We start from the raw sequence: 25,955 nt of genomic DNA on the forward strand, positions 1-25,955 counted from the left end.
ACTTGAACTCGAGGTGCCAGTTTATAGCATAATTCAAAAAAAAAAACTAGAAGGTTTAAAGAAAGAAGAATCATAGAATCATAGAAAGGTCACAACACGGAAGGAGGCCTTTCAGCCCATCGAGTCTGCAAAGAAAGAAGAGATACAAAATAAATAGCGATCGTTAAAATCAGTTTTCACTGATTTCCACCAATAAATTCCCAGATTTTTCTTTAAGGTGGTGAATTGGGAAGGGCTGATTTCCTCCCACATTTGAGGGAAAAAACCCGATATTTCCTTTTGTTGTCTTTTAAAAATTCTGATCTAGAGGTACACGTGTGTTGTATTAGTGCCACGCACAGTGTGTGCTATATGTGCTACGGTACATTCCATCCGTATTATACATTGCATACTATATGTACCATGGTGCATTGTATCCATGTTACACGCATTGTGTGCTATCTGTGCCATGGTGCATACTGTTTGTGCCATGGTGTATTGTATTTGTGTTACACACATTGCATGCTATCTGTGCCATGGTGCATACTGTTTGTGCCATGGTGTATTGTATTTGTGTTACACACATTGCATGCTATCTGTGCCATGGTGCATACTGTTTGTGCCATGGTGTATTGTATTCGTGTTACACGCATTGTGTGCTATCTGTGCCATGGTGCATACTGTTTGTGCCATGGTGTATTGTATTTGTGTTACACACATTGCATGCTATCTGCCATGGTGCATACTGTTTGTGCCATGGTGTATTGTATTTGTGTTACACACATTGCATGCTATCTGTGCCATGGTGCATACTGTTTGTGCCATGGTGTATTGTATTCATGTTACACACATTGCATGCTATCTGTGCCATGGTGCATACTATATGTGCGACGGTGTATTGTATCCGCGTTACACACATTGGGTGCTATCTGTGCCATGGTGCATACTATATGTGCGACGGTGTATTGTATCCGCGTTACACACATTGGGTGCTATATGTGCCATGGTGCATACTATAAGTGCCGTGCTGACTTTGTTGATGCAATGCACGTAAACTCTGGACCCAATTTTCAGCAGGAAAAGAAACGAAGAGAGTGTCTTTTGGACTGGAGTTTAAGAGGCTCTAGATTCTCTTTAGGTATTGTTGTGAGGATTTTATGCTGTAGCAAACATCACTTTTCATTTGAGTTTGGTATTGAGCAAGGGCAGTAGTGCACGGAAACAGCCATCACACTCATAGACCCCTGAAGACTGAGGTCATCAATTAAAGGCTGACTCAGATCACACAGCAAGGTATTGTTTACTAATTGCAAGATTACAGTTGTTCCCCTGTGCCTAATTTCCAACAATTTTTAGTACCTCACCATCATCGTGGCAGGTAAGTGGCAGCAGCCACAACAATAAACATTCTTTAGTTTTACTTTCAATTTAACAAGCAATGACTAGGGGTTTAGTAACAGTCTGAAGCTGAGCCCCATAAAATTGGTGTCAACGAATTGTGTAAATAATTGTGGGTTGTTGTTTAGTTTAACTGTACAGTTCTTAAACGCCTTCCTTCTTTACTTGAGTTTTAGCGATGTTCTAAAGAAAAAAAGTTTCTTTTTTTTTTAAAACTGATTTTCTCCAAATCTACCTAAGTTTTTTGGGGTCCAATTTTCTGCTCTAAAGATAAAACCTGAAATACCCTGGATTTCTATATTGGCATTAGAAACTGACTTTAAATTATTCTAGGGCCTAGTCTCTTGCAGCAGGTTCTAGACCAGGTAGAATATATTGCACTATAGAGAGAGCTGTAATGGTTTCTCTTACATATTATAAATTGGTACGCTACTGTTTCTCATGGCATATTTTGTTTAACCATGTGTAGAGATTAGATATTTTATTTAGTTTCAAAAAGATACAACATTCTTTCATTGTTCTCAATAAGTCATATAAACCACCGTTAGCTTCCAAATAGAGGAGACTGCTTGCTTGGAAATCAAACAGGAACTTCACTCTAAGGGATATACTGTATTACTGAAGAAAACTGCAAGATCTTCACCCAGAGAAGAATTCCCCACTGCCAGCCTATCGGAGACCCCAACAAGAAAGACCCATTCAAATGAATTACCTGTCGTGTCTATCTCTGGCCAAGTGCATTAGGGTCAGTGGAAATCACATGCTTCCCATTCCTGGCTGAAGAGGTTAGCACTGGTTAGGACCCCTAGCGGGATTTTCTTCTGTCCAGGAGACATGATATGGCAGGATCTGTGTGGCACACTTTGGACCTGGTAACCTCAGTTACCCCTTTGAAGTCATCAGTATTATTGTTTAGCTAAAAATAGTATAATGAACAACATATACATTAAAGTTAACCATTTCTGTTTTTAGATCACTCATTTTGGGGGATACAAAATAATGATTTTATTTGGTGCTTAATGGTCTCTCAGTTACAAAATTTATGCGCTGTAAACTGGACTAATTGCCTCCTCCACACATTTCTCCAGACCTCAGTCAATCCTCTGAAAATAGCACGTGCTAATAGTTTGTCATAGAAATGCATCCTTGCACTATCTCCAAGATTCATTGACACCGTAAACATAAATATATTTTTCAATTGGCAGTTCAGGAAGGAAGAGAAGCAGGGAGCATGCCTCTGTTACTTAGCATCGATAATATTTATTTGCATTCTTATTAATATTTCAATGCCAAAGAGTCAGGAGACTAGCTCCATGACAATTTATTAAATTATATGGCTGTTGGAGTTGTCCCTGCAAATAACTTTAATTCCATTAATGGGATTTTCAGCAAGATTAGGAGAGAGGAGTAAACTGCTTCACATAAAGGCATTAAAACACTCCCATGTTTGCAAAACTCAAATATCATGGTATAATAAAATAAAATTTCTATCCTATTTCATACTTGTATTGATACTCAGTTCACAAGGATCTACGGGGCTGGTGAGTTGTTGGGTTTCGCACACTCACTGGGGAGAATTCTGCATTCAGTACTTGTCAAATACCCTCTATGCAACTAAGTATATATAAATGTCTCATACAGTTTCAACCTTCAATGCCCTACCAAGATTTTTAGAAGTTGGATAACACACCAATAAATCAAAGATGTGATGGCAATTTACCATTAAGTATTGGAAGATTTTATACATGATAGCTGAATCTTAGGCTTTTTTCAATTTTTGCCATAATTTAATGGAAGTGACGAGCAACAAAAATAACTGCTGTGCAAATCCATCTGAGACCCACTGCCTGATTTTTAATGATGTATTCATTATCATTAGCCAAAGTGAATAGGATAGCATTAATGGTTTATTTAGTAAAATTGCTCCATTTGATTTCATTCTTCTCCATTTTGCTGATCAAATGCGATACATGTTGAGTTCACTTGCAGAGGCAGTACATCACAGCACTGAAACTATAGGTTCCATTTTAGTCTCATGTGATGACACTCACAATACAGCCCGGAGCCACTGTGACCTGTTCGTTGTTCAGTTATGGCCCTTAGCAGACACATTGCCCCATGTGCCTCTGTCTAGCTGCGGTTTGTTGACCAAGCTGGGATTCAATGCTGTTCCCATTTCTTTTATTACTGCCCAATATGGAAAACTGCACACAGGGACATGACTAAATTCAGGAGCTCCTTGTGTGCGGAATGGCAGACATATACTCCTATCCCATCACTCAACGATGCAGCAGCACATGGATAAAAAAAAATCTCCATTAATCAAGCCCATATTCTGTTTTCCATTGTGGAGTACTTAACTTATACTGTTGATTCTCCAGGCAAGTTTTGGATTAAAAAGGATAATTTAGTACTAATTAAAATGAGTCAAAGCCAAATCTGGCTGTGATGTTTTAACAATTCTTCTGACATTATTTGAACAATTCTAGAGTAAATATCCATTCAGACAGTTCAGAATGTCCTAACAGTTTGGATATTTAACTTAATAGAGATTATTAAAATCCTTATACTCACCAGTTCTAAGTGTACCTGCTTGGTGGAGATGTGAGACAATTTTCTTGAATTGCAAAATACAGAAACATTTTGTTTGCTCTCACAAAATGCATGCAACTTTTAAACATCAATTATGATATGTATGCAAAGCTTTCTAAAAAATGGATTGTAAAGTCCTAAAATCATAATCATCAGTACAATGTTACTTTAACAAATTGTTCCTTGTAATAGTACAACAGAGGTTAAACTTACAAGCTGCTGTGTTTGTCCAAGACTTCAGAAGCTCAAAGGAGCACAGGCATGCACACAAGTGATTGCATATTCGAAAAGCCAAGATGAATCGTTCCATCACTATTATCAGATAATACATTCATTATTTATTGTTCTATCTTTGGAGAACAACTTATTTGCAGAAATAATGTAACACCTGTGGTCGCCTTTGTAAGCACATTGTCAAGCTCTTGCCCGGTTTGTGTTACATTAAGAGTCAAGAATACAGAAATAATTCCCCTCTAATGTTATTCTCTGCAGGTTATTGTCCTCTGAATATGTGTTCAGGCAACAGATGCAGCAGCTTCACGCTTTGTGATTTTGTTCGAGACACGAAGCCAGGTGGAGAGTGGCTATGTTCTTCTTTGTGTACATCACTTATGCAAACTTTTGCGACAATTGAGTTTTGCGTCATGGTGAATTAATCTTCCATTAAATTTTAATTTCAATTAATTGGCTTTATATTCTTTCTTTGTGCATTCAGGAGATGCGTTAAACATTTACTTCCCATCTAATTATATCTTATTAGAAGAACCATTTAAATATCTCAAAGTCATTACATTTCTGGGAGTCATTACATTTTTGACTGAATTTACACACTTTATAATAAAATTAATTGTTAAAGTTATATTGCTACATTTTGTAAATCGCAGTAAAATTTTAATTTATCTCTTGCTTCCCTCCCCATAATTTTCATTGGTCTGGATTGCAATCAAATGATTATAATTTTTTTGTCTCTTCCATCTGACGGCATCTTTGAAGGTTTGTAATGAACTTAATTTGAGAAACTGTTATCTCAGCCACTATAATCAAACAGCATTTATCTTTCAAAGACTATCAAAGTTCCTGCAGCGCGCATTGTATTGAAGTCACACTCGTCCCCTTTTTAAATAACTTTACTCTGGAAAAAGTTTTCACTGCGTCTTTTTATATATACCAGTTCAATGTTTATTTGATCAAAATATCATAATTTTGACAATTACTCATGCCACACCTAGCTTTTAAAAAATATACTATGACGTAACATAGGAACATAGGATCAGGAGTAGGCCCTTCAGCCCCTCGAGCCTGTTCTGCCATTCAATGAGATCATGGCTGATCTGCGACCTAACTCCATATACCCACTTTCACCCCAAATCCCTTAATACCTTTGATAGATTTTTGTTAACCAATCTCAGATTTAAAATTAAACAATTGAGCTAACATCAACTGCCATTTGCAGAAGAGAGTTCCAAACTTCTACCATCCTTTGCGTATAGAAGTGTTTCCCAACTTCACTCCTGAAAGTCCTGGCTCCAATTTTTAGGCTACGTCCCCTCATCCTAGACTCCCCAACCAGCGGAAATAGTTTCTATCTACCCTATCAGTTCCCATTAGTATTTTGTAAACTTCGATCAAATTACCCATTAGTTTTCTAATTTCCAAGGAATACAACCTTAATTTATGTAATCTCTCCTTGTAATTTAAACCTTGGAGTCCAGGGGGCCGATTTTCGGATGACAGAGCTCTGAAAATCGCTGAAATGCCGAGCAGGTTTTGAGCCCAGCTCCAACCCGCTGACATCCGGGTTCCCCAGTGACACGTCCGGGTGCGCACACGCCTCCCGAATGCGGGAGTCCCACCGGCAATTAATGCCGGCGGGATGATAATTTGCATAGTTTGTCCGATAATTGAGGTACTCGGACTACTTGATTGATTAGACGTTTTGGCAGGGGTGCGATTTTGAAGGATCTTCAACAGATTTCCCTGTTGCTGGTGGGGAGAAAACCTCATTTATTGCAGCAGGAAACTCTCACTTCAGACAAAGTTTTGGCTGCAAGACCTTTGTGTTTTCACTCAAAATTCTTACTTTCCACCCAAAACTCTGCTGTGCAAACATATTTAACTACTTTGCGGACCCCCTCAAACTCACACCATCAGGATGGGGGGCGCCATGGTTGCATTCACCATTACATCCGAGGATGAGCAACATCACCAGCCTCGCCAGGCACAGCTTCCACCTCAACCACGTGGAGCTCCACAAGCACCTGCACAAGAGCACGGAGGGCAACAACAGAGAGAGCGACGTTGCAGGAGGCACTACCCTTGCAACAGGGTCTCCAATCCGAGGCTCAGCTTCCTGGACCTCTCTGAGGAGCAATGCATATGGAGGTTCAGAGTCAGTGGCTAGGTGGTCGCAGACATCTGTAGCCTCCTTCATGCCGAGCTACTCCCGGCTGGCCGAGCAGCATCTCCTTACCTGTCACTGTTAAAGTCATCACTGCCCTCAACATTTTCACCTCCGGATCATTCCAGGGTGCCACCGGGGACATCGCCAGGGGTCTCAGTCGTCTGCACACAAGTGCGTAGCACAAGTCACCGATGGCTTATTTTGCAGGGCATCGCACTACGTCATCTTCCCCATGGATGACCTCAGCCAGACAGAGAGGGCAGTGGGATTCCACTCTGTAGCTGGCTTCCCACGGGTGCAGGATGCAATCGATTGCACCCACATAGCAATACGAGCACCTCCACATGAGCCAGGACTGTTCATCAACAGGAAGGGCTATCACTCCATCAACACTCAGCTCGTTTGTGACCACCGCAAAAGATTCCTTCATGTGTGCACCAGACACCCTGACAGCTGCCACGATTCCTTCATCCTCCAGGAGTCCAACATCCCGTCCCTCTTCCACGCACCAACACCTGTAAGGGCTGGCTCCTCGGGGACATGGGATAGCCCCTGCACACGTGGCTCATGACACCTCTGAGGAACCCCACAACCAAGCAACAACGTCGATATAACAACAGCCACATCGCTACCAGGTCTACAATTAAGCATGCTATAGGGCTGCTCAAGATGTGTTTCAGGTGCCTTGATCATTCTGAGGGAGCGCTTCAATACGCACCAGACAGAATGGGACGCATTATAGTCGTCTGTTGTGCTCTGCGCAACACGGCACAACAGAGAGAGGTGCTGCTTGAGGAGGCCCCATCCACATCTGCCACCCACATTGAGGAGGAGGAGGAGCAACCCATGGGCAGAACAGCAGCTCACCTGGCTGCTCATGAGGCCAAGGAGTCACTGATATGTGAAGAGTTCTCCTAACATCAGAAAGTGAGAAGAGTCCAGTCCTCACACCACCTGGATTGAGCAGCACCCACACCTGCACAAAACAGTCCTGCAACTACACATACACCCATTGTAGAATGACCCAATGGGTGGCATCAAGTGTGGGCGTTCATGGTGAACCTCATGAAAGGGCCTTATTACGGAAGCCAGTCAAGAATGGCCAAGACGTGGCAGTAGTGGTGACAATAATAATATTTAATGTGAGTTTAACAGAAAGCAAATACTAATAAAAAACATGACCAACCGTCAAACACACTTGTGCATCCCCTTTGTGCTTACAAAACCTTCGCCTTTCACTTCTGACTACTCCTACGTGGTGCTTCTCCTGTGGCTGCAGCAGAGGTAGTGGCAGGTTGCTCTTGTTCATGCCCTGACCAATTAAATGCTTTGGGCCTACGCCATCTGGGTTTTGGTGCCCACGAGGGCCCCTCAAAAGACTGCTCCACCTGCACCTGTGCAGGGGCAGACTCGGCCACCTGGAGAGGAGGCAGCATTGCGGGTACTGGTTGAGAGGGGGGCAACGGATGAGACATGGGGGCACTTTGAGTGGTGTCCCCACTTCCATGTCCCTTTTTGCCATCATCCCTCCCCTGGGCCAGATCCACACCACTCCTACCACTCTGCTGGACGACAGTTTGGAGGACATGTGTGAAGCCTTGTAAGGCCAGTATAGTATATCTGCCTGCCTGTTTAAGGCAGCAGAATGTTGTTCACCCAGAGTCCGAACGGCCATTGTCAGGGCCTGAATGGACTCATTTGTGAGACATGCTTGAAGCTCCATGGAGGCTAGCCTTCCCTCCATCGCAGACATTCCCTCGACACTATCTCAGAGATGCCCTCACGTTTTAGCAATGTTGGTTGAGGGATAAATATTGGCCAAGACACTGGGAAACTCCCCTAGTCTTCTTTGGAAAGTGCCATAGGATCATGTATAGCCACATGAGAGGGCAGACAGTGCCCTGGTTTAACATCTCATCTGAAAGACGGCACCTCCAACAGTGCAGCGCTCCCTCTGGACTGCACTGAAGTGTTTATGTGCTCAAATCTCTGGAGTGGGGCTTGAACCCTCAACCTTCATAGGCGTGAGTACTACCATTGAGTCAAGGCTGACATCTAATAATGAGGGAGTTGTAAATTTATATAAAAATCCATATGCTGTGTAGATTAGACTTCCATTGTTATGTACAATGCACAGGGAAGTTAAATTGAGGCTAATAAGCTGCTCACTATCAATGTTTTTTTTAAAAGGTTAAGACTCTTTTTGAGGCATACCTCTTTATTTATCTTGTCATGGTGTCTTCAGACAATGGACCTTTCCCACCTGCTACTTTATGAAGGGCACACGGTCAGCCTGTGGTGACTGAGTTTCACTTCCACCCAATGGGGAGAAGTATAGCTTCTGCTCATCAGCTCTTTTCAGCACCGCAGCTGTTAATAGGAATTCGAGAATGTGCATGTGTCGGGGGTGGGGGCCACAGCTGTGGATCTGAACCCAACCCATGCATTGTGTCTCCCATTACTTTTCTTTCCACTATCAGCTGTAACATGATCCTAGATATGAAATCCTATGATCTTTGGTCACTACAACAAATAGTGTCAAAATAAGCAAATAGAAATACTACCAAGATAATTATACAATACACGTTGGGCCGTAAATTGTTCTGAGCGGTGCTCGCCGCTTCATAGATTTATGGTAACCCATTTTACCGCGGGCACTTCCGTTAATAGGAAGAAGAGCGTTAGCTCCAGTGAAGCTAGGACCTGTGGAAGAAGCGACAGGATTGATCTCTCCCCTCGACCAGTCAGCTTGCAGCATCCTTGAAAAGCCACAAAGAGTCAAAACCTTGAATTCCAAGCTGCGACGTAAAAACCAGGAAGTGAAAGCTACAAGAATAAAATCATCTGTAAAAACAGTTATGGACAGTGAAAATAAGAGAGGGTAAAAAATAATCAAATAAAAAACAGAAGGAAAAGTTAAAAACAATTTTTTCAATTTAAAAAATGCTTTAATGACCAAAAACTATTAAAGGAGTAATGAGACGCCACATTTTTAAAAATTAATTTTTAGTTGTTTGGCAGTCATTAGTAAATTTTTTAAATGTCGCAGGGTTTGTGTGTCCTTTCATTTTGAGAGAATCAGATAATGTGACTGCAGTTTATGTATTTCTGGATCTGGAAAAGTTTAATTCGTTACATTATTTTGGTGCAAAATCACCAGTAGAACCGTAGTCCAGTGAAGGGGTAATAACCAAGAAGAACACTATCCCCTGTTGCATTGCTACCAAGCTCCTTATAATTTACTTCGATCTGCAGCAGGCTATCAGGAACTCAAGCTGGCGTACAATGCATCGGCAAAATTGAACGCATTCAACATTTTTTAACATTCAGCTAAATGTTACAGTGAAGTCTGACTTCAATCATTTCAATCCCTGTAAATGCCTGACCAAAGAAACCCAAAGCTATGTGGTGTCACATTGAAATCACTGGCACTGCACTCTGGAATCCTGCATAAATGATTTGTTATTCTTCTAGCCTGCCCTTGTTGCAGGAACAACAATAAAAACAAACAAGCTACTGTTCCGCACTGGTGCAGGAGCTATTGCATATTACAAACTTTCTTTTTAAAAGTAGACTGGTGAGAAAGCCATTCTGCCCATATGACAGAACTAAAATGACAATGTGCATAGCGCTTCTCAAATCAACTAGGAATCGATTGGGGTTCCCACTTTCCGAACATAAACCTATGGCTTAAGGTGAGTGTTGTACATTAGATAAAGTGCCAATGGGACCAAACTTAAAGATTACAAAAGTTCCGATATTAACCCTTGGAGTGCCGCCAACGAGTTATCTCATCGGGATGTGATTACGCTGCTGGGGCCTCCAATGGGATCATTCAACATCAAGCAGAAGAGCTTTCTATTTGATGCTGGAAAACTTGACCTGGTGTCACTGTTTACACCAAGAAGCCTGGATTGGCTGAAAAACTGCACAGTGCTGTTTTCAGTGAATCAGGGACCAATATTCACAATGTGGGTCCTGCCTTCAAATACATGCTGCCTCCAGGTATACAGAAAAACAGGCAAATAAAGAGGTTTCAAAATTAAAACGGGAAATAATAACAGAATGGTTATATTAGGGCATATTAAATAGAAATGGAAGTAAAAATAATAGGACAGAAGAGAGCCTAAGGAAGAGGAAGAGGAAACAGGGCTTAGCAGAAGTAATCTTTTTCCAATTTAAAGTTGTTTTCCCAGGGCTTTCCTACGACACAGGAAACTCTTCTGTTTTTATCACTTTCACTTTTTTCTAATACACCACATTCCTTCTGTTCTATATTTTTCTCTATTAAAATTCAACTCCCATTTACGTTCCTCAAATAATAAACATCTCAAGAGTGTGTAACAAAGAATGGGCACCAAAAAGGAAAAGGAAGATATTTGAAGGATGAGATCAAAGGTACTGTCAAAGAGAAAGGATTCTTGGGAGCTTTTCAAAGCGGGGAAGGAAAGTTAATAATACTTTACTTACTTTTTGCTCTAACTCCTGAAGCTGCCGATCAAAAATAAAACACCTAATTAGCTAAAAACTGTCTCTAAAAGACAGTTCAATGAAAGCTGAATATATTACCCACAGACTAATGGAATGAAGATATAATCCTTAGGATTGTACATGATAGATAATAGCTGGTCTGAAAATTATGAACAGAATAATTAGTGAAAATTGACATTGATGGGATAATTAATTGTCAGGGTTATGATAAGCTACTGAATTCAGGAGACAAAAGGCTTGATCAATTTATGAACTAAAATTTGCCAGTTTTATCCCGAATAAATGTCAGCTCTCGAGATGTAACTTCCAGCGTGACCTTTTAATAATCATTCTGATCACCTAAACACATACATCAGAAAACTGACGACTTCCTGCTGAAATAGCCCGTCACCCGAGAAACTTCTATCTCAACTACCTTTGCAGTCAGAATTATTCTTTTTTAGTTCAAAACTTTATACACGCGATGTTTAAAAATTAAATTTTAACATTTGACAACAAGCATCAGCGTTTTTCATATTTTGACATTTTGTGTTAATAATGAATAGTAGAAAGAGTGAGAAGAGGGATACAAAAAGTAATTTAATATATTTAGATTAAATAACCCATGTCATCCCACTGGGAGGGTGAGAAGCAGTGCAATTATGGTAACTGCTTACAACAATCTAACTGGTTGCTATAACGATGAGTCAAAGCAGCAAAATCAAAAATGGTGGCAGAAGTACCATCCAATACAATTCTTGCGATAATGATGTTTTCAGATCATCACAGTGATCAAACCTTTTACAGAAAAGTTACACTTTTAAAGCTTTGCTTCATTGTTGCCAAAATCCCACTGCACACATGTTGCCTGCCACAAGCTAGTTTGATGCTGGTGGGTTTACTAACATAAATTACAAGCAAAAACCCCCATACAGCATTGGGATGTGAGCAGCTGTTACAAGTCAAGATGGAAGCCACAAACTGCATCATAGAAAGGTTACAGCATGGAAGGAGACCATTCAGCCCATCGAGTCCGTGCCGGCTCTATGCATGAGCTATCCAGCTAGTCCCACTGCCCCGCCCTATCCCCGTAGCCCTGCACATTTTTTCATTTCAAGTACTTATCCAGTTCCCTTTTGAAGGCCATGATTGAATCTGCCTCCACCACCCCCTCGGGCAGTGCATTCCAGATTCTAACCACTCACTGAGTAAAAAAGTTTTTCCTCAAATCACCTTTGGTTCTTTTGCCAATTACCTTAAATCTATGCCCTCTGGTTCTTGACCCTTCCGCCAATGGGAACAGTTTCTCTCTATCCACTCTGTCTAGATCCTTCATGATTTTGAACATCAACGGCCTTGTTGGAAAATATTCTGCACACATTGAGCCACCATTATTTTATTTGCATATTATAGTGAAAAAATCTGTTTACAGACACACAATAAACTTTAATGGAGGTGCTTTCATTTGCCTTTTGAAATTGCCTTGATTTGTACAATGTGAGATTATGTGACTGTAATCTTACTAAAAGAACACAAATAGAATTGGTGCTGGTACAATTAACTTTTATTTCACTGCTCATTAAGTTGCAAATGCAAGTTGTTGTTGTAGCTACATTTTGCATCTTGCCTTTGTTGTAATTCATGCTACTGATGAAAACTAGAGCAGTAAAATCAAAGCTGTAGCAGGAAGATGGTGTCTTGCTAACTTAGGAAAATGCCAGCTCTCTGGAGCACCTTTTCCAAAAGTCTGGGGCAGCAAATGTCCTACTTAGGTTTTTGTCTTAGATCAAATACAGATCTGATTGAGTGGTTCCTCATGTTAGCTTCCTCTTTTGTACCAGACAGTTAGGGGGTGATTTTAACCCCCAAGAACAGGTGGGTTGGTGGCAGGTGGGAGTTGAAAATAGATTTTTTTTTTGGGTTGTGACCGCAACCCGACTTTATTTCTGGGTTTAATGTCGGTGTGTAAAAGTACAGGCTTCCCAGTGGGAATGCAAAGTCTGAAAATTTTGCGGTTGCGACCCAAAAAAAAACATTTTCAACTCCCACCCGCCCCCAACCCACCCATTCTTGGGGTTTAAAAATCACCTCCTTAATTTCTCCTCAACAACTCTCAATTCTCCATAAAGCCCAAGTCCACCCAAGACATAAATAACACTCCTGTATCTGGAGATGCTCTTCCAGTACCTCTCTTGCACCCCTGGACAGGATACAAGAAACAATTTGACTTCAGACAAACATTCCCCCTCTCACCTCTCGCCTCCCATTTCCCCTTCACATTTCTTTCTCTATTTTATCCACATTTTTATCAGTCCTTCTCTGAACTTTCCTCTTTTATTCCTTATAAACTCCAAACATGTGACCATACAAGTTTTTTCTCCTCACGCTATCCCAGCAATGTTGACATTAAGACTTATTCCAGTTTTCTATTACAGTGCTGTCCAATACAGTAGCCACTAGCCATATGTGGCTAATTGGGAATCCAATTGTGGTGAATTTCATTTCTGATTGGTAAATAAAAAATGAGGAATGGACACTGTTGTTGGGCAAGTGATCTCAATACTCATATTTGCAGGGCGTATACATGCACTTTAAACTCTTTTTGCGTTTGTTGGTAAACCAGTAAGACGGAAAGCAGAGTGTGCGAGTGTTTTTTGATTGTTGAGTGCTTTACTTCCTTGGTTACTGAGTGGTGGTAGATGTTTAAGTAAATATACAGGTGTGAAGTGCATTTACCTATATTGTGTGTAAGGTGTTTTCTGGTAAAATTAATGCGTGTGGCTAAAATTGTGTCACCATAGGCACACTTGTGGCTAATGAGCGATTTCTATTAGACAACACTATCCTAGTCAAACATTCTTTCCCAGTACTTCAACCTCCTCCCACCTACAATCTTCAGGCTTTTAAAGTCCCAGATTAGCATCTCCTCATCATTGCTTCCCAATTTTGCTATTATCTTTTACAGTTGCAAGTAGACTTACAAGCTACAGGCTCCATAAATAACTTTGGTTCAGTGCAAACAAATTAGGGCAAAAACACAAGAACAGAAAAATGACAGAAATATCATACCTGATGGCTTGTTCAATTCACAGGGTTTCCCCTCGATTGTGATGCATTTCTTTCTCTGGGTGTACGAACGTTTTCCACTTTTAGGCATTTTGACCAACAGAACAAGGCTCAGGTTCCACGAAGATTGCAATTTATTGAAGACTCGCTACTCCTAGTGACCAGGTCAGAAGAGAGTGAGCCCCTTTTAGCCCTGCCTTTGTAAGAAGAAATCTGTTTTACAGGCAGGGATGGAGAGGGGCCTACTGTTGGAGCAGAGTTCCTGTAATAAACTAGTTCAGGAAGATTCTTTGCCTTATTAACTACCTTTTTCAAAAATTGGTTCCCATTTGCCTCTCTTGGCAGATATAAAAAAAGAGCTTTTATCTATAGAGGAGACTCCAAATAGATTTACAGTGTCTGGTCAAATTGGCCAGTTATAATATTTTTAATGACATTACCCAGTCCTACGTGACTGGTCGTCATTAATCTCACGCTGCAGATAGTCATTCACCCCAATACTGAGCCTGACTACTCTATAAACAATCAATTTTCTCACTGGGTACAGATAGGTCTCACTAATGACATAGACTGGTGTGTATGCACAAGTGATGTGTCCCACCCCAAGAAAAAAACTATAGTGAGCATTAATGTTCCTTCAAATGTAGACAAATGCATATAAAGGATAGGATTAATTTATCTCACACCATGCAACACATTCCCATATTGAACAATGTAGGAAAAATAAGAGCTCCTAAAGGGGTGAAAACACTACCCAGTGTAGTACTAAGCAATATGGATCTGAACCAATTTAGTTCAGTTTAGTCTGTGCATAATTAGTTGCCCTTTAGCTAATTAATGCAGTTTTGGGGTATGACAATTAGCTTCTGTGACCCTGGGCTAAGAATGGGGAGTGGAAATCAATCAGGGCTTGCACTGCTCGTTGCTGGTCAGTGACCTCTGGATGGGATCAAGCTCAGCTGTGATGCTGCCCATAGTGAAAGTCGGTCAACACTAGCTGACTCGGCTAACAAAAAGGTACTAGAGAGCAGAGCAGACCATACCTGGGGAATTGAACTCCAGCAAGGAGTCAGTAGTTTCAGGAGAGATGGGGAGAAAATTGAGGGAAAAATCATAAGATAGTTTGGAACAAAAAAAAGGTCTTTGGCACAGCAAGCCTGTTTCTTCCACGTACCAATGACAATGTTTTCAGTCATGGACTTTACCAAATCCATTTAATCTCCTGAGGAAAGGTTCTGCAAAGTTTTTCCCCATATTGGAACCAAGGAAAACTTCAGCAGACCAATCTAGCCTTGTATCTTGCATTATATTTCATCTTGTAACACTTCCTTACAACCATGATGCTCTGCCCAACAGTTCATTGTCTCACTATATGCAGTCACCCTCAATCCTGTTCCAAACATGCATCCAGTTCTTTTGTCCAAGTGATAAATAGAACAGCATAAACTTCTTTGGATGGGAGGCTTTTTCAAATATCCACTACTCTGAAAGGGAAAATAAAATCTTTCTAATCTCAATTCTTGCTTGAGGCTTGTTACTATTCTTAAATTTGTGAGCTGTATTCTAATTGTGTGGTTACTAGAATCTGGCGCGAATGTTACTTGCCACTTATGAGCCCAAGCCTGGATGTTGTCCAGGTCTTGCTGTATGCGGGCTCGGACTGCTTCATTATCTGAGGGGTTGCGAATGGAACTGAACACTGTGCAATCATCAGCGAACATCCCCATTTCTGACCTTATGATGGAGGGAAGGTCATTGATGAAGCAGCTGAAGATGATTGGGCCTAGGACGCTACCCTGAGGAACTTCTGCAGCAATGTCCTGGGGCTGAGATAATTGGCCTCCAACAACCACTACCATCTTCCTTTGTGCTAGGCATGACTCCAGCCACTGGAGAGTTTTCCCTCTGATTCCCATTGACTTCAATTTTACTAGGGCTCCTTGGTGCCACAATCAGTCAAATGCTGCCTTGATATCAAGAGCAGTCACTCTCACCTCACCTCTGGAATTCAGCTCTTTTGTCCATGTTTGGACCAAGGCTGTAATGAGGTATGGAGCCAAGTGGTCCTGGCGGAACCCAAACTGAGCATCGGTGAGCAGGTTATTGGTGAATAAGTGCCGCTTGATAGCACTGTCGACGACACCTTCCATCACATTGCTGATGATTGAGAGTGGATTGATGGGGCGGTAATTGGCCAGATTGGATTTGTCCTGCTTTTTATGGACAGGACATACCTGGGCAATTTTCCACATTGTCGGGTAGATGCCAGATTTGTAGCTGTACTGGAACAGCTTGGCTAGAGGCGCAGCTAGTTCTGGAGCACAAGTCTTCAGCACTACAGCCAGGATGTTGTTAGGGCCCATAGCCTTTGCCGTATCCAGTGCACAAAGCCATTTCTTGATAACACGTGGAGTGAATCGAATTGGCTGAAGACTGGCTTCTGTGATGGTGGGGATATTGGGAGGCGGCCGAGATGGATCATCCACTCGGCACTTCTGGCTGAAGATGGTTGCAAACGCTTCAGCCTTGTCTTTTGCACTCACGTGCTGGACTCCGCCATCATTGAGGATTTATTTCCGGGTTTAATGTTGGCGTGTAAAGGTACAGGCTTCCCACTGGGAATGCAAAGTCTGAAAATGTTGTGGTTGCAACCCAAAAAACCAATTACTTTCAACTCCCACCTGTCCACAATCCGTCCGTTCTTGGGGTTTAAAATCACCCCCATGATCTCAGAAGCATTAAGATTTGATTGAGAGTAGTTGCTTTCCAGTTTTGCTTATGGCTTTTTTTTGATAAAAGAGTATTTTGTTTTCATTGCTATGGATGTTCGTTAACCTCAGGTGTTTTGACTTCTGGGGGGGTGGTTTTAAACCCCAATAACTGGTGGAATGGGGGTGGGTGGGAGTTGAAAACAGTTGTTTTTTTGGGTCGCAACTGCAAAATTTTTGGACTTTGCATTCCCACTTTTACACGCTGACTCTAAACCTGGAAATAAAGCCGGGTTGCGGTCGCGACTCAAAAAACAACTATTTTCAACTCCCATCTGCCCTTAACCCACCCAATCTCGGGGTTTAAAATCACTCCCCAGATGTGACATTATTTCTAGAGATTGTCCGCTCTTAGTGCCCTTTCTTGATGGATGGAGTCCATGTGGAAATTCCAAAAGGTTTCTTTACAGGATGTAAAATGTGGGTCAGTTAGGTTGATCTGGCTTTGCACAGCCTGTTACGGTCTTACTCCTTTTTATCTTCTGTATTTCCATTTTGTAAAGCACCAAGTTCTAATGAGTAACCTGATCAGCTTGTAAGCATGTAGGCTGACACATAGGGCATGGTTTTAGTCTGGAGCCAGGAAGGGGGCGGGGCTGGAATTCCTGATTGGAAACAAGGAATACTGGTTTCCCGGACATCCTTGCAATTTTAACGTAAGGGCGTCGTTTTTTTTTGCCTGTTTCCCGCCCGACAGGCTGGCCTGATTGATAGACTGGCTCTCAGTTGGATGGGAGAAGAGCCAGGAAGAGGACGTGTTCAGGTAAGTGTTAGATATGGGGGTGGGGGGGGGGGTGTCGGGGGTCACCGTGAGAATTGGGGGTCATCGGGGGGTTGGAGATTGTAGGGGGGGGGGTTGGAGATCGTGGGGCGGGGGTGTCGGAGATCGTTGGGGCGGGGGGGAGGTCGTTGCAGGTAGGCTTGTTGGACCTGGGGTAAGCTCTCCTGCTCCTCCTGGCCCACAAGCTGTGCTATAAAAGCACTTACCTGCTGTTTTGAGCCTTCTCGCCTCCTCTCTCATGGCGTGAAGCAGAAGGCCCGGGAATCCCGGCTCCCAGGAGCTAAAATCAAAAAAGCTTTTTAAATGGAGGCCCGCAGCCTCCTTAAATACTTTTAATGCCCGACCCGCCTCCTGAGAGTGGGTTAGTTGCCTGCCGTCAGGAAAACCAGAAATGAACGGGTTGGGGTGGGTTTTAGGTTTTTGCAATTGTTACTGCCCCCTGCCCCTAACCCACCCATTTTTCCAGGCTAAAATCATGCTCCTAATGTGTGGTGATTGAGTAAGAGATCTAATTGTCCAGAGCTGGGTTGCAATGAAACATTGAAATAGAAATTTACATTTTCTCTTGCAAAACATTAGATTTTGTGATTGCCATTATTTTAACACTGGCATAAATAATGCTGATTACAAAATCTAGGCTTTGTTTCACTTTCATGCTTTGTATTTTGGTAATAAATATCTCGACATTAATAGTATACAGATTTCTTTTCCCGCTTTATGATACAGTCAGCAGCTTCCACCTCCCTGTTGAAAAAAATATTGGTTGCAGACTGCTTTGGATCCCTAGAAGTACTAGCCAGTAAAGGTCATTATTATTCTGATGCTACTTCCATCAATAATACGTTTTATTAAAACTGTCTTCTGTGTGTGATGGTTGTCAACTCTCAACTCTAGCAGACTAAAAGCTTATGTTGTCAAGATGTACAATAAACTGATCATAGGTGCCGTCTTCTATGGTGAGTTGTGACAGGATGGGTTTGTGATCGACTCGAGTTGGTCAGGTTTTCTCATATTAAGCAACTTTTCTTTTAATTCCACCTACTTCCTCCAGATAAAAGGCATCGCTATGGGAACCCACATGGGTCCTAGCTATCCTGTTATTTTTATAGGCTATATTGAACACTCATTGTTCCTGCTCAAGTCCCCAATATATTCTCTTGTTCTATTACATTGATGACTGTGTCAGTGCCGTTTCTTGCTCTCGCCCTGATCTAGGGAATTTCATTGATAATGCTTCAAATTTCCATCCATCTCTCATCTTCTCATATTCCATCCATGACTCCTCTCTTCCTGGATTTATCTTTCTTTATCTCCAGCAATGGAGTTTCCACTGACATCTATTGTAAGCCTACTGACTCCCACAATTAGCTGGATAATACATTTTCCCACTTTGCTTCCTGTAAGGACTCCATTTCCTTCTCTCAGTTTCTCCATCTCCATTGCTTCTGACAATGTCATCTTCTACACCAGAGCATCCAAAATGTTTTCTTTTTCCTCAGCTGACGATTCCCCTCCACCGTGGTAGACTGAACCCTTGACTGGGTCTGCCTCATTTCCCGTGCTGCTGCCCTCACCCCTTTGCCCCTTCTCACAACCTTGACAGGATCCCCTTTATCTTCACCTTTCACCCCACGAGCTTCTGCATTAGACAAATCATCTTCTGCCATTTCTACCACCCCCAGTATGATCCCTCCACCAAACATGTCTTCACCTCCCCTCCCTGGTCTGCTTTCTGAAGAGTCCATTCCCTCGTTTGTTTCAATAAATGCACTTAAACTAAGGTTTAGTACATTGAACAGAAGGAATCCTGTAGAAGTGAAATCAGAAATTTCAATAGACAAGAACATGTTGATCAATATATCTTTTTGAATTTACCACAATATACATGACTAATTAAGTCAGAGCAATGCTGCAAGTTAGAGCTAAACTGTCTTGAAGCACTTCACAGTCGTGCAATATTCAAATTTGTAATGTTGTAAAGAGTAAGTATAGTTTTGTATTAAGACTGTAATCTTTGATTTATGCTACCTGCATGATATATGTTCAAAAACAAACTCAGGAATTTTGGGTCCATTCTGTACTTCCCAAAAATGCAAAATATGCATGAAATATCCATTCTCATATTCTGGAGAATAACATATCAATTGGACTTTGAGACTTATTACTGTACTTTATATAAACCTACCCTGTATTCTTGCTCGCTATCAGTGATGTGCAACTTCAGCTAATAGGTTAGCACATTTTTTTTCAAAAGGGCATCACAGGCCAAGGATGAGTTGATTCAATGTTGTAAATTATTTACACGTTAGCATCCGACATTGAAGGCATTTCACTAACAGTAATAGCTAAGTTGTTTAAGTCTTTGGAGGCTTCTACTAATTTACCTCTTTAATAATTTCTAGCCAGAAAATTGCTGCTGTAAACCTTTCTTGTGATTCAGATGTAATTTATTGCAAGCTAGGCTTAACAGACAGCTGTGTGAACCCAAGAGTTTCTACTCATTATGGTGTTGAATGCATCCTGTTCTTAACTGGTTCAGGTTACTAATGTTTTATAATAAATTGGATAATTGATTTATTATAAAGTGATTGCTTGTTGTTGAAAAAGTATTTTAAGAAAAATGTTGCAGTGGTTCATGCTTTAAAAACTGTATTATTTTAATAAATGATATATTGATTACATACCAATGTAAAGAAAGAGTACATTATGAGAGGTTTAAATGTAAGTGTTATACTTTTAGGTTTTTAAGCTAGATAGCTCTTGGGTTCAGCATCAATAAGAATTCCTGTGAGTGGACCTCACCTTCCTTATGAACCAGAGTGTGCTTGTAATTGTAGGGAGACCCATGGATTTAACAGACAATCGTTATCACTGCACCTTATCACTGAGTATATAACATGCCGCCACCTAATCATCTTAACTTTGGCAGGCAGAAGAATAAAACTCTATCCTGTGGCTCAGGCTATAAACTACCAGACTATTTATTGAACATAGGTATAAAAAAAAGTACTTAGTGCAAACAGTATAATAATAGTAATGGCAAAATAACAAAGATGCATCTTCTGTGCTAACCCTCAGCATAAGACTGACTCTCAAAACACTTGCTTATTTCTTATGTGGCTATTCACTATCACAAAGCGTTCTGATTAGCTGTGTAGCACCAACAGCCTCAGATTGACTGGTGAGCTGAGCAATGGTGGCCAAATATTAAGTCCTCAATTGGAAGCTTCTGGTTTCCATCGAAGGGACTACAAAGGATCATCACCATGTCCCTCGCACACAGCTGACTCAAGCCTTCATCTCAAATACAGCTATCAAACAAATCTATAAATTTAAAAAGATCTCCAGGATGTCAATCACATGGGATGTTTGAATTGAATAGCTTCACCGCCACTCCCTACCTGTGAACTAAATATCCTGATCCACAAGAATGCAAGAGGAAGAATCCATTTAACATCTATTCGTAGTTGCATTGAACATAATGGACCGAGCAATCAGGTACAGAATTGTAATTTACGAATGTATGGCTCAGAGAATATTGCCTGACTGTATCAAAAAAAAACTGTGATATTTTCCTGAAGCGAACCTTAGTTTTATCTTTGATTGCACTGTGACCAGCAAGACAGAATTCAATAAATAATCCATTACAGAAAAAATGCTTCATTTTTGTCACGGTGAGACTAGAACAATATGTTGAGTGGATTCCTGCAGGGTCAGTGCCTGATAATCTGTTATTTCAAATCTGCATAAATAACTTAAATGCTGAAAAGTAAGCTTGCCAAACTCTAAAATATGGAGAGCAGCAGCGATTCAGATCAGTTATACAATGAGGCAGAGAGTGGCAAATGAAATTTAACACTGAGAAATGTAAGGTAGTGCACACTGGGGACACAACAATGTATGTCATAAGTCAATTCCATTCACCGTATTCTTATCAGAGAGGGAAAGGGTCCTGGGAGTCAGAGTAGAGAGTAGAGTCATAGAGTCATAGAGTTATACAGCACGGATAGAGGCCCTTCGGCCCATCGTGTCCGCGCCGGCCATCAGCCCTGTCTACTCTAATCCCATATTCCAGCATTTGGTCCGTAGCCTTGTATGCTATGGCATTTCAAGTGCTCATCCAAATGCTTCTTGAATGTTGTGAGGGTTCCTGCCTCCACAACCCTTTCAGGCAGTGAGTTCCAGACTCCAACCACCCTCTGGGTGAAAAAGTTCTTTCTCAAATCCCCTCTAAACCTCCCGCCTTTTACCTTGAATCTATGTCCCCTTGTTATAGAACCCTCAACGAAGGGAAAAAGCTCCTTAGTATCCATCCTATCTGTGCCCCTCATAATTTTGTACACCTCAATCATGTCCCCCCTCAGCCTCCTCTGCTCCAAGGAAAACAAACCCAATCTTCCCAGTCTCTCTTCATAGCTGAAGCGCTCCAGCCCTGGTAACATCCTGGTGAATCTCCTCTGCACCCTCTCCAAAGCGATCACATCCTTCCTGTAGTGTGGCGACCAGAACTGCACACAGTACTCCAGCTGTGGCCTAACCAGTGTTTTAAAGTGGCAAGTGTTTTTTGTAACAGCAAATTCCCTGACCAGGAATCGAACCCAGGCCACGGCGGTGAGAGCACAGAATCCTAACCACTAGACCACCAGGGAAGTAGACTTATGACTTTCAATTTCTGAACAATATGGCAAAGCAATTTTTACAAAAGGGATGCTGGGGAAAAGCAAGAACAGTAGAGTACAAACCTACAAATGTTACGCTAAAGCCTTAGAAAGTATCGGTCACACCACACTTGGAGCACTGTGTTCTGTTCTGGTCACTGTGCCAGAAAAAGATGGACAGGCATTGAAATGGGTACACAGATGAGTAACAAAAGTGATCCCTAATGTAAAGGGATTGAGCGGTGAGGAAAGAATAGAGCAGCTCGAGCTCTACAGTCCAGAAGGGAGGCAGTTATGGTAGAGATCTTATCAAGGTGTACAAAATATTAAATGGTATAGTTAAAGCATACCCAGATTCTTAGATCAAATTAAACTGGCAGAGTAGGACCAAAGTACATAAATGCAAATGAGCAAAAAATAAATATATATAAGATACAGAATTGCTTTACTCAAAGATTGATAAAGGGATGAACTGAAAGTCTTTTATCATCCTTGACTTTTCTTATATTCTAAATGCATGTATGGAAAGTTTTTTGCTTATCCGATAATACATTGGCAACTAATCATCTTGAGTCCTTCTTATTCATGTTTCACAGATAAAGCCTCTTCATTCAGAATGAGACAATCTACTTTGAAAGCTGGCACAATTGAGTCAGTCGTTCATAGAATGAATGATTATGGGACTAAATTCTGCCTGTGTTTTTCGGTAGTCTGAATTATGTTTACATAATTTTATTGGCAATCCATGTTTTTGTATTAGTTTATCAATAATTTAAAGAATAATTTAGTATAAAATTATTTATTGTTATTCTATGCTAAAAAGATAAGAAGGTGAGAAAAGCATAGAACGTACATGTGCATGGATTTACAAGTGTAACAAAAAAAATGCTATTTTCTATTATTAACTGTAGGCTAACAAGAAGATAAACAGCTTGTAGATAAGAGCAGAGTATTATTATGTAAGTAAATTTGAGCCTCATAGAATAAATCATTATGGGGATCCCGACAAATCAGGCATGCTGCTTTCCATTATCAAAATACACTCGTGAGAATGTGCTGGGATGCACACTTGTAGAAATAATAGGCTCCATTTCCATGGCAGCACTCAACCTGTGTTCAGACTCTTCTGATTGATCCATCTCAGCTTGCCTATTTTTAGGCATCTTCATCCCACACGTCACTTCCTGGGAAAGGTGACTTGTTCCCAGGCTGCAGTGAAACTGAGTGCTGGCTTACAAGAGTGACTCAAGATAATCCAGGCCCGGATAGTCCCTTCCTTCCTTCCTCAAAAGGTTAGATTTTCAACAAAGGTTTCCTGGGTCCTAGTGAGTTCATGAGGGTGTCCAAAGGGGTTGCCAATGTCATCAGCATTCTATCTATCATTAGATTTCTGCACTTGTTGACTCAATAGTAAGTTATTTCAATTGCCACATATTAACAAAGATATGCTCCAGCCATTCCTGGAAAACCAGTGCTTCACCATATCATTTTAAAGGTTGCACCAGAACTGTATTTTCCTCCCTCTCAGTAACTGTAAACATGTCAGGAGTGGTACTATTTGGAGCATAGCAAATGAGGGCCCGAGAAAGAAATTGCAGCAGGCCAGTGGTGCAGTCCCATTGATGGGTTTAAAGTGCTTTAAAGTGGGTTAGCAATTACTTTTAATTTCACAAGAAACAACTATTACTGCAAGAATTTGCATGTACAATGTGTTAGGTTAAGTGCAATCCTAAATGCCACGGTGCCAAAAATCTATTTTATCCAGCAGTATGATGTAGAAGCTAACATCAGATAACACTGTTTAAACTGATTCCGCTGTGGGTCTTGTCAAAATAATAGCCCAGAATTTGCTGGGAAAATAATGGCAAGTTAAAGGCACACACCTTCATTAGTGCATAAAGTAAACAGCAATTTGTGGCGAGCAAGAGATACTCCATGAGTTGCGAATCGGCACAAATTGCTGGATGATTGGCCTCGTGAAAACGGCAGCTCGCCACAACTTCCCCGTGAATGTTAAGAAATTGCTGGATTTGCGTCGTAAATACAAATTAAACTCACTGCAGAAAGTTAGGGCTGCTATTTCACGGTGAAAGGACCCTGTTAATGGGATGATTAATAGTCCTGACATGTCACTCAACCTTGGAGGGTTGTCACTGAACCAGAAAAGGGACAATTGAAATTGTGATCTCTCACTCCTGCAGGTAATAAATTGTTCCTTGAGATTTTTTACATTTTAATTTTTTTTTTCTTATTTTTCTCTCTCTGAATTGAATTTTTCTTTCCCTCCCTTTATTTCTTTTTCTGCTTTGATTCTAATTCACCTTATTTCCTGCTCCGTCGATCGCTCTGTTTCTTTCTCTATCGTTAAATTTAATTGGTTAAGGAGATAGAGTATTCGTCCTTTCGTTCACCAAGGTGCCAGATGCCCCATTGACCTCGCTGCACCATTAGCAATTCGCATTCCCAGCAATTTGCGGCGCACAATTAATTGGAGCTGAAGGATGAGGAAAAGATCCAACTCATGGTGCTCGTCAGAAGATGCCCGGCTCTAGCAAATTCTGTGCTATCGTTAGAGAATGGGTGAAATGGCTTCACATATCTTCGGAGCCCCAAAAGGCAATTTCTTCCTTAGCCCATAACAAGTCTAAAGCCTCAGACTGTTCAGAACTCCTGTTCTGTAATGGTTAGAGTTTGTATGTAAAAGTATTATATATTTTTTAATATTCTGATTGGCTGAATTATGTAACTGCCATGTTACTGTTTAGGTGGCAGCTTTGGGCAGAGGCTGCTTCATTAGGACAACAAATGGATTCTGGCCCTCCAGGTGTAGTGAAGGTGAGATTTAGCAAACATAGGTAATGATTTGACACCAGGAAAATTAGTTGGAAACCTTTTTCTTTAAAATATTTCAGGTTGCAATCACATAATTATCTATTGCTATTACTAGTCATCTTCAGGATTTTTCAACCAGAGGATCATCCAAATATAAAGCTCTCCTTAGCAAGGAAAGAAGCTCTGTTGTAACAGCTCTGGTGTAAAATCCCCATCACAGAAGCCAGTCTTCAGCCAATTTGATTCACTCCATGTGACATCTAAAAACGGCAGAGTGCACTGGATACAGCAAAGGCTATGGACTCCGACAACATCCCGGCTGTAGTGCTGAAGACTTGTGCTCCAGAACTAGCCTCGCCTCTAGCCAAGCTGTTCCAGTACAGCTACAACACTGGCATCTACCCGACAATGTGGAAAATTGCCCAGGTATGTCCTGTCCACAAAAAGCAGAACAAATCCAATCCGGCCAATTACCGCCCCATCAGTCTACTCTCAATCATCAGCAAAGTGATGGAAGGTTTCGTCGACAGTGCTATCAAGTGGCACTTACTCACCAATAACCTGCTCACCGATGCTCAGTTTGGGTTCCACCAGGACCACTCAGCTCCAGACCGCTTTACAGCCTTGGTCCAAACATGGACAAAAGAGCTGAATTCCAGAGGTAAGGTGAGAGTGACTGACCTTGACATCAAGACAGCATTTGACCGAGTGTGGCACCAAAGAGCCCAAGTAAAATTGAAGTCAATGGGAATCAGGGGGAAAACTCTCCAGTGGCGGGAGTCATACCTAGCACAAAGGAAGATGGTAGTGGTTGTTGGAGGCCAATCATCTCAGCCCCAGGACATTGCTGCAGGAGTTCCTCAGGGCAGTGTCCTAGGCCCAACCATCTTCAGCTGCTACATCAATGACCTTCCTTCCATCATAAGGTCAGAAATGGGGATGATCGCTGATGATTGCACAGTGTTCAGTTCCATTCGCAACCCCTCAGATAAGGAAGCAGTCCATGCCCG

The 25,955-nt window shown here is 41.4% G+C and overlaps 1 long non-coding RNA gene and 1 other non-coding gene across 3 annotated transcripts in view; both read right to left on the reverse strand.

Annotated features, from left to right (window-relative positions):
* LOC137323336 (uncharacterized) overlaps positions 1-25,955 on the reverse strand; it is a 379,634-nt gene that overhangs the window by 341,460 nt on the left and 12,219 nt on the right. The window lies entirely within an intron of this gene.
* Positions 22,033-22,104, reverse strand: trnae-cuc (transfer RNA glutamic acid (anticodon CUC)). The gene has a single exon. It is a non-coding gene; the product is annotated as a tRNA-Glu (tRNA).

The sequence above is a fragment of the Heptranchias perlo genome, chromosome 7 (assembly GCF_035084215.1).
Source record: "Heptranchias perlo isolate sHepPer1 chromosome 7, sHepPer1.hap1, whole genome shotgun sequence".
In the NCBI taxonomy this organism is placed as follows: Eukaryota; Metazoa; Chordata; class Chondrichthyes; order Hexanchiformes; family Hexanchidae; genus Heptranchias; species Heptranchias perlo.